The sequence below is a fragment of the Cupressus sempervirens genome, chromosome 3 (assembly GCF_028749045.1).
Source record: "Cupressus sempervirens isolate cs-2001-9-10 chromosome 3, ASM2874904v1, whole genome shotgun sequence".
NCBI classification, from domain to species: domain Eukaryota; kingdom Viridiplantae; phylum Streptophyta; class Pinopsida; order Cupressales; family Cupressaceae; genus Cupressus; species Cupressus sempervirens.
The window spans coordinates 671,587,843-671,598,416 of NC_143120.1; positions in this window are offsets into that span (position 1 = coordinate 671,587,843).

Genomic DNA, 10,574 nt, shown 5'->3' on the forward strand with positions numbered 1-10,574 from the left:
TGGGAATTCAATAGATTATTGTAATGATCAACGCAATATCCTATTGACTATGAAATAATATTGTTGGATCTCTTCATCTCAACTTGAATTTGCTTTAGTTGTGCTTGAACATCACTTGTGAATCTTGGCATGTCTAACAAAATGTTGTACAAATGTTGTGCCTTTTGAATTAGTTCTGTCATAACCTATATTCGCTCTTGTAATTGCACTTTCTTCTCAAGAATGGTTATGGAAACTTTGTCCACAACCTTATTCTTGAATCTTCTTGCAAACTAATTCATTAATTTTTCATTTGACTCCATATTACTAGCATTGACTTGTTCAACAATGTTTACAAGATGGGTAATGATTGGAGCTTCCTCATCAAAATTTTGTATATCAAAAGCATCAAGAAAAGAGCTTTTCACATTATACAACACTTGCTTTTTCTTCTACTCTTCCTTAGCTCTTCTTATCATTTCTTCTTTGCCAAAATGTCTTGTAGAAAAATGGTTTTCTCCAAGGTGAGATTTGCCAAATCTAATTGTGGCATCTCAATTATTTCATCCAAACTAACTTCAATATCTGGTGAAGTATCCTTTATTGATTTTCCTCTTCTCAGTGAAGGAGTGTTGTTGCTTGACACTACTTTGGGAGTTGGTGAGGTAGTTTCACCACTCATTTGTGGTTGAAATTTAGTGGTCAAGACAACAATGGTTGTAATCGGTTCAACTTTACTTATTCCTTTATTTTCCTCAACACACAAAGTGTTGAAATAGTCTAACTATCTACACTTGTTTCTTTTACCTTGGTTCTTGCCTTTGTATCTATGAGCCTTGATTTCTCAACCTCTAGAGTGTTAGGGGTGTCGACATGTATTGGTGATATGTTGCCTTGCAGACTCAACATACCTGAACTTTCTCCACTACTGTAATCATCTTCGATGTTTATAGTGTCTTTCTTTGTTGCCTTGGTTGATAACCCAAAAATGTTTTTCCAAAGAAATTCATCCTATTTTGCTACAACTTCCATTTTATTATGTAATATTAAAAGCATTCTTTATTTAGGAAGAAATCTAGTCCTATACTTTACCAAAAATGTGTCTTGTTGCTCATGGGATAGATCAGGCATTACTCTGACTAATTTGTTAGTTCTTATCTTTTTCTCTTCTTCCTTTGCCTGCTTCCATTTCCTTTCTAATCTCTCATTTAAGTCTTTAGGTATCTTCTTCTCAATTTCACTAGGAGCTAGCTTGTAATTTCCAATCATGTCCACCATAGCCTCCTCAATTTTGGTTCAGTCAACATTATCTAATGTATCATACTTTACAAATCTAAAGTTGGATAATCTTGAAGATATTCTTAGATTTGTACATACCTCTTCAATAGACTTTGATAGCCATTTAGGTGGTCCTCTGACCAATCTCCTTCTCTTTTCTTTCAAGGCACTTGGCTCAGTAGTCTTTGCTACTCTCTATTTTGCAGTTGACTCAACACTAGCAACTACCCTGGTTCTTGGCTTGTTTGGTGGTGGAGGAGAAAAGGGTGTCACTTTTGGCTTCTTCTTGGTTCCTCGAGCCTTCTTTCTTAGTAGAGTGACAACAACTAGGGCTTTACCCTTGTCTCCTTTTGCTTCTTCATCTTCCTCATCACCACTGTCTTTTTCTTCATCCTCTCAGGGACCTTGTGTTAACTATAGTGGTTCCTTTCCCTTGCCTAGGGTGCCTAGTTTTGCTTCTAGGTCTTCAATCATTCTTTTCCTTTTCTCCTCCATAGAGATTGTCTTGATATTTATAGTTATTCTCACTTTATCTTCCTCATGTTTCCCCAAAGGTTTAGCCTCAATCTTTATCTCTTCATTCAATAGTGCAACAATGTTTGCACTCACCAAATCACTGTTAATTTCATAGTCAAAACTTTGTAACCAAGCTTTCCTCAGCTTCACTGCCTGCAGAAATGTGTTGTCTATATCTACAAGAAAACATATGTCACTGTAATACCTTGTGACCAATCCTTTAGGTATCATCATCCTCATTTTCATTCTTTGCTTAAATTCCTCAAAGTAAGTATCCATAACATTCTCAAAATTTGCTCCTAATTGAGTAATGTATTCATTTATTTGTCTCGTCACTAGTTTGTTGTGTTCCCAATCAACATTATCAACACCAGGAAAATACTATTAGATATAAAAGAAAATGCATACAACAAGGGACCCAAACTTACACAGTGAATTCTTTTCTTTTCTTATAGATGATAGATTCTTTGCTAGTTGCAATTTTTGTAGCTCAACAAGATCATATTCATGATCTTTCACAACTATCTTCCATGCTTGATCCACTACCATACACGAAACACAATTTAATCTACTTGAATGATAAAATTTCTGAGCTATAAACCTCACTGCAAATTTGATCAGTGGATTATAAATGTTTGCAATAGACAGACCTCATCTATTCTACCCAACTCCTATGTTTGTCTCAACTTCTTCATGACTCAGGCATCGCATGGTTTTCTTCTTATCTAGGGTTAGATTGCACTAGTACATTTGAGACCATTTTTTGACCATTATTGGTCAAAATTTTGACCAACATATTGGTCGAAAAACCTCCATAGCCATGGTGCAAGTTCTGCTAGGAATTGGTCAAAATTTTGACTAATGAAGGTAGAAAATTTCGACCAATAAAGGTAGAAATTTTGACCAATGATGGAAAAAAAATTTGACCAATAAAGGTAGAAATTTCAACCAATGAAGGTCAAAAATTTTGACCAATAAAGGTCAAAACTTTCGACCAATAAAGGTAGAAATTTTGACCAATGAAGATCAAAATTTTTGGGGAATTTCGACCAATAAAGGTAGAAATTTTGACCAATGATGGGAAAAAATTTTGACCAATAAAGGTAGAAATTTCGACCAATGAAGGTAAAAATTTTTGACCAATGAAGGTAGAAATTTCTACCAACAGGTAGGTGTAAATTTTTTTTCAGGCATTCTATAAAACAGTCACATGCCTTGCGTATGATATGACATTTTGCATGCATCCTGCACTCTCTCATCCGGCTGATGATGGATTACAGAGAGTGATCTGAAACCATGATGCTAAAAAACACACACAATCAAATCCAAAATGAACTTGCATTACAAATGGATTGTGGAAATTTGATATTGTTAATTTTGCATGCATGTCTACCAGGACAAATATATGTTTAAGTTGTGATTGTCCTGGTAGACATGCATGCAATTTTACCAATATCAGATTTCCACAATCCATTTGTAGTGCAAGTTCATTTTGGATTTGATTGTGTGTTTTTTAGCATCATGGTTTCAGATCACTCTACATAATCCATCATTAGCCAGATAAGAGAGTGCAGGATGCATGCAAAATGTCATATCATACGCAAGGCATGTGAACTGTTTTATAGAATGCTTGAAAAACACTGACAGTAACTAATATGAAAAATATATAATTAGTTATATGATTGAGACAAATCATGTACCAGTGAGTTGGTCAAAATTTCCACCAGAAAAATTTTGACCAATGGGTTGGTCAAATTTGGTCTAAAATTTGATCAATGAAGGTCGACAAATGAACCCAAATGCACTAGTGCAAGTATGCTTGCCAAGTTGACTCTTTGAGTTCGGTCATCAAGTCACCCCACCAAAGTGCCTCATCAAGGTCAATCTTTAGGTCCACTCATCGAGCTTGCTCACCAAGTCAGCTCGCCATGTGACGTCTCTAAGTGGCCTCGCTAAGTTGGCTCGCCAACTTGCCCCACCAAGTTGCCACTTTAAGCCCACTCACCATGTTAGATCGCCAGGCCGACTCCCCAAGTTAGCTCGCCAAGCTGACAATTGAAGTATGCTCACCAAGTCGACTCTCTAAGTTCGCTCACCAAGTCTGCCCCCTAGGCCAACTCTCTAGGTCAGCTCACCAAGTCACCCCCACCCAGTCACCTCAAAGAGTTGACTCATTAAGTCAGCTCCCAAAGTCAACTCACCCAGTGGTTTTACCACCTTGCCGCATAGAGTTGCTTCTCTAAGCTCGCTCACCATGTAAACTCACTTGGTCGGCATGCCAAGTTGACACTTTAAGTTTTCTCATCAAGTCACCCAACCAAAGTGCCTCATCAAGGTCAGTCTTTAAGTACACTTAGTAGGTCGGCTCACCAAGTCACTTTGCTAAGTCGCCTCACCAAGTGGCCTTGATAAGTCAGCTCACCAACTTGCACCACCAAGTCGCCACTTTAAGTCGACTCGCCATATCAGCTTGTCAGGCCGACTCCCATAGTCAGCTTGCCAAGCTGACAATTCAAGTACGCTCACTAAGTCAGCTCTTTAAGTTCACTCACCAAGTTTTCCCCCTATGTCAACTCTCTAGGTCAGCCCACCAAGTCACCCCCACCAAGTCACCTCAACGAGTTGACTCTTTAAGTCAGCTCACCAAGTCTACTGTTCAAGTACGCACACCAGGTCAGCTCGCCAAGCCCACCAAGTCATGTCACCAAGTTGATTGTTTGAGTACACTCACAAAGTTGACTCTTTAAGGTCAGATCACCAAGCCAGCCCACCAAGTTGGCTCGCCCACATGTCCCACCAAGTCCCCAAGTTTGCTCGCCAAGCCGACAATTCAAGTGCTCTCACCAAGTCAACTCTTTAAGTTTTCTCACCAAGCCCATCCCCTAGGTCAACTCTCTAGGTCAGCTCGCCAAGTCACTCCCACCCAGTCACCTCAATGAGTTGACTCTTTTAGTCAGCTCACCAAGGCACATCGACTGCATAGTATCAACTACAAATCTAAAAGGGAAAAGAAAAATAAGATATCAATCTGTGTGTGTGCGTGCGCACACGCGAGCATGCATGCGTGTGCCATGTAAGTATGTTTAAGCACATCAATGGAGATTAATTTTTGTGTGCACATAATTTGTAGCATATCCTTAAATACTCCTTTCTATGAGCATTTCTATCTTGATATATGTCCGTATGATTTTAAAATTGAAAGACTCTAAGCACTTTGCAATTCATGTTACCTTAAAAACTCATGAGCATCTTCTTGTTTTCCATATCCAAGGTGATTGCCAATGTTTTTTATTCTAGAAAGTATTCTAATTGGTGATAAGGCACCATCTTCTCCTCTCACCCTCGAGACAAGAAACTCAAGCTCACACATGAAGCACCAGTCTTTCTTCTGACCTGAGCAGACCCAACAAATAGTATAGGTTATTGTTTTTTCAAGCCACAACTAATATTGCAATGCCTGTGTCTAAGGATAAATCTACTGAGAAATGATAACATACATTTTTGAGAATGCGATCCATGGAGTAGATAGGCTGCAAGAGGCTTTGTGTATATCAAGCACTGAAGCAACACGTTAGCAAAGCAACTGCCAATAGACTAGTGGAAAGGCAAAGATCATGAATAACAATCTAGCCAGAAACTAATTCTTTACGTTTAAAAATTACAAGACCGTCTTTTTACAGGCAATAAAAAAAGAGCTTCAGAGAGAGAAAAAAAGGTATTAAATTGAAGCTAAAAATAAACAGATAGAATATAATGATACATGATTAATGAGAATATACATGATGAAGTATCACCCTAGATTGTATTGCCAATTCATCATTTGAATGAGAATATTCAAATTTTAGATCATAAACATGAGGGAAGTAAAACTTTGCTCATGGAACAAAAGCTACTTTGGATCTAGTAATGTCAAATTCAATTTCAAGAATATTTGTATAAATATTTGAAGTTTTGACCTTAATTGTGTAGCAGGACTAACCATTTCAATGGTCCTGATTAAGATGGGGAACATGCTTTATTTTGGGAAATCAAAAAACATAAGAATGTACAGGATTGAACATCAACCAACTTGTATTAGACAAATTATCATACAAATCATTAGCAATCTATGCATTTCCAATTAGCTAGAATTCAGACACAATCTGTCCCCAAATTATTGCATTGCAGTTGTGTTAAAATGCATTTAATTGGGGAAGTTGTCAATTACAAGTATTCAGATTGGTTCCTTTTAAGTAATGATGTGCATGGCACATGATTAGGATCAGTTGTTGTTAAATAATCAAATGCATAAAGCACATATGATATGAATTGTGCACTACAAAAGCAACATGAATTAAGAAGCCCAACTTCGAATGGCTCCTCTTTTGCTTCAGTACTAAAACTTTTATAAAGTTTTGCCATCATAAAGGTGATTGATAAGGAATTTTTTCAGCCAGACAAAGTAAGCTTCTTATTTCCATGCCAAAAAACAGCTAAGTATTTAGATAGCATCCAAGAGAATTACTTTGCTCATAACAGACAGCATTTTAGAGAACACAAAAGGAGACCAAACATAAATACGTAACTGATCCTTTGCAGCTGTGGTCATTGACAATTACAACAATAGTTGTGTCCAGCTGGCAACAGTAGACTTCTTGCTGCAGCTGTGTGTCACATAATGTTTCAACTAGTATATAGCCAGCCCCACTGAGTTGAATCAATTGAGTGTCACGAATACCTTCTTGATAAGAAAATATAATTATCATAGTACATAGAATGAGGTAATTTACAAAATCATTATAATAATGAATAATAGAGTGAAATGGTACTATCTTAATCTAGACTCCAATTTTTATCTAGCAAATGAACAGGAAAGGAGTTTGAATGAGAAGCCATAGTGATTTCTTTTCATTTGATTAACTTTGAGAGTTTCGGATTTTAGGTCGCTTGGTGATATTTGCAAGGTCCAATAATGACAAAAGGGGCTGAGGAATTGGTACATGTAATGATTTGTACATTTTTCTAACATTTTCATGAAGTGACCTAGGATGCTTGCAATGGCTATCAAAACTCAAGAAGCTCTCTTCCATCATGTAAATTTACATGTAGCCTACTTGTTCACTGTCACTTGCACCATATTTTTTAGGACTTGGATGGTCAGTATAGTCAAGTGGATGCTCACTCTCTTCTGAATGGCCACTTAATACATGTGGCTTATTCACTTCCTCATTGATATGCAAAGCTATCCTTCTAGATGACTGTGTGCAGTCCTCTGCATGATCTGTGGAGCTTCTGGATTCATCATCAAGCTTTCTAGCCCTTACTGAATCTGTAAATTGAGATGTTTTCTTTCCACCACACATAAAATGCTTAATATCTTGTGGCAAATGAGAAGGTGACAGAGGTCCTGCATCATTTATTGAAGTCTTGCACTCTGAAGAGCTAAAAATATCCTCCTCATCACTAAAAGACATAGGTGGAGATGGCGGAAGACTGTATCTTGTTATCCCAAAAAGAGGAATGGGTTTAAGTGGTGAAGAAAAGTGCACGTGTGTGTGAGAATGCTTCTCTTCTAAAGCTACTCTCAAATCTGAGTTTCTCTCTCATTCTGAAATGAATTTCAGTTGATTTGAAACATGAAATGCAGTTACATCATTAACCCTATCTTGTTTGATTCTTGATATTGAACCAGCTTGACAGAATGTATTTTTAGTTCTGGACTGCAAACCTGAATCATTTTGAGACCATTTTCGAGTATTTTCAATTTTCTTAGTAACATACTGTAGTTCAGTCACTTTGTAGTTGGAAGTGGTTGAAATGACTTCTTTGGGATTCAGAACCATTAATGTTTCGACAAGTTCCTCTTTAGATGAGTGCATAGAAAAACAAACATGCCAAACATCAAACTAGTCTCTTTCTACTCCTTTTAGTATTGATTTCATTTGTCTTCTGGAAATAAATTATATTCAGAAGAATATTCACTTGTATAGTATTAGATTATAGACATTTGAATATATCTAGCAATTATATTCAGAAGAATATTCACTATCGAAGATCAAACAACCACCAACTAAAGGAGGTATTCTATCAACCATAGCTAGAACAATACTATTCATAGCAGTGACGAAAATTAGGAACATTATTAAATATTGCATAAAGAGTGTTGAATCTCTGACATATTACCAAATTGATCTACAAGATCCCTTCATGTTGATCAATATAGTTGGCATACACACAAGGGTATAAGAATCAATATAAAGGATAGATATTTAGATGATTACATCAAATTCATACATCCTTCAAATACTTGTTGAGAGTAGACGAGAATTCCTAACATATTGAAAGCCACAGGGACGTTAGATTAGTTGTAAAAAGAACCAGTTTCAATGTGGCAGTAATGATGGAGGTATTAGATCAGTCAAAAAAGAATGCCACAATGAGATTAGAAATAAAATAATGGTTCCTTGCTTTGTTCTAAGAGTTTCTAACTAAGAGATTATTTTTGATACATCAAAGAGATTATTTTTGATACATCAACCAATCATTATTATAATAGCCTAAATCTTTGTGAGAATATTAAATGAATTAACCTTTGAATATGTTTATTGTGTTTCTTAGGATGGTGTTGCAATTACTGGTTTAATCATTGCTTCTCTATCCTTGGTTGCAGTTAATGTGACTGGAAATCCAATTGGATCTATTCTAGTGGGCCAGTTACCTATGGGCCAAAGAGGATATATAGATAGACCATTTTGAGTCTTCAAGGTATCATTTGTTTGTTTGTGTATCCTAACTATAGCAGTTGGAGCAAGACCAATTTGAATCTTCTTCTCACGAACATGCTGAGGCTAGGAATGAAAATCTGCCACTAGAAGTTTAGTAAATGGTTCGTTCTCCACTGCAAAAAAGAGAAAAGAAAACACTCTTTGCCTATCACAATAAATAACATGCATATGCATCCCCTTATTAGCCACAAAAAGAGGTTATATCCTCATCAACTATATTACCCAGAATGAATGAAGAAAGCTATAAATGGTTCTAATTGTTGAAGTTACTCTTTCCACAACTATTTTTTATAACACTCAAATTTATGTTTGAGATTACAGATTCTCTACCTGAAATCTGAATTTTTTGACAAGAAAATCAATAAAAACTGATTAACTGAGAGTCCAAGCTGTAGATCCCACCACAACACAAGGAATTCCAGTTTATTTTTCTTCCTTCAATTGACTTTCCATTGGACCAATCTCAGATTGCTTGAAACCATTTTGCCTCCTGCAATCCAACAAAGAGTGTGTATCAAATCTAGCAAATTTATAAATAATCAAGTCATCTACATAATCATGTTCATCTCATTTCAAGATCAAAAAATACATAGTTAAATGCAGTTGAATCATGGTGTCGTTACAAACAAAAATGCATGGTGAAGGAGATTGTACTCCAAAGTTCAATCAAGGGTCGAGATAACTAATTGCCTTAGATTTCCATAGTGGAAAAGATAATCCAAGTGTCGGTGCTAGATATCATTAGTGTCGAGTTTGTGCAGATTGACCAAATGGATAATGGTTAGATTTTTCTACATGGAACTGAAAGACATTATTTGAGGGTTTGATGAAAAAGATTTGTTTTTGAGCATGCAGATTGATGTATCTTTGAATGGGATGCAAGAGCTCGGTGACAAACTATTTGCCAAAGTACAAGATGAATGAGTTATTTTTAATTGCCTTAAATTTTCTACGTGTTGAGTTTCTCCTCAATATAGAAGTTGTTGTGAAGGTCCTCCAAGAATGAATAGGGAATAAAATTGAAGAAGTATAGGAATCTCCAAGGTAAGTTTATAAAGTTTCTATTGAATTTTAATATATCAGAATGTGTAAAGTAAAGTTCTGCAACAAAGATTTATGCATAGAGTCACTGTCTAGATTTGACAGTAGGGTAAAGATAGGATTGTGGTTATGATAAACCCATCTAATGATAATACAAGGAAAATTTGGAATGTGTTTGGTCATTAATAGGCTTGAGTTTTCAGAACTGTGCATAGAAGCTAGCATGTGGGAAGTCTCCAATTTGTAGATTCACTTAAGTTATAAGTTGCTCCTTGTCATGGAAATAGTTTTTTGGAGGTTGTGTGAAGTATCTCTGCATCAGGATGAGTCTCTTTCAAAATGTAGATTGAAAGAGAGTGTAGCAATTCAAACTTTTCAACAAAACAAGGCCAAACACCCACAGAAGATAGATCGCGTTAAGAAATTTTTAAATTTCAATTTTCATGAAATAAGAGTACCTTTTAATAAGAGTGCTAGGTATTGGCTAGATGATGGATGCTTCATCATCTTGCATGCTTTAGATATTGAATGATGTGCTTGACATGGGTAAAATTGAAGATGGAAAATTTCATCTTGAAAAGAAACCTTTCAAGATTGAAGAGCTCGTAAGTTCTTTGTGATGCAGGAGCATCCCATGCTCATCAGGGGCACATTGGAGATTCAAGGACAAAATTACATTGGCTTTACAAAAAATAAAAGAATGCATAGATTGAGAGGACAAAATTAGAAAATTCTCTCTGCACTACGTCTCATACCAAGCCAACTGCCTAAAAATACATTTGATATATTCCCAAATAAAATATTCTGGTTGGCCACAGTTAGGGGTTAGAACGATCTTGGTGCTTGAAACTTGAAATGTGGCAGACGACCTTAGACATAAAGAAAACATTGACAAATTAGGAGAATATGTTGCTATAAACAATTTCCCAAAACAAGCACCAAGTTCTCCTATACACTAACGTACATACCAGGCATATACCAAGTTCTCCTATGCTC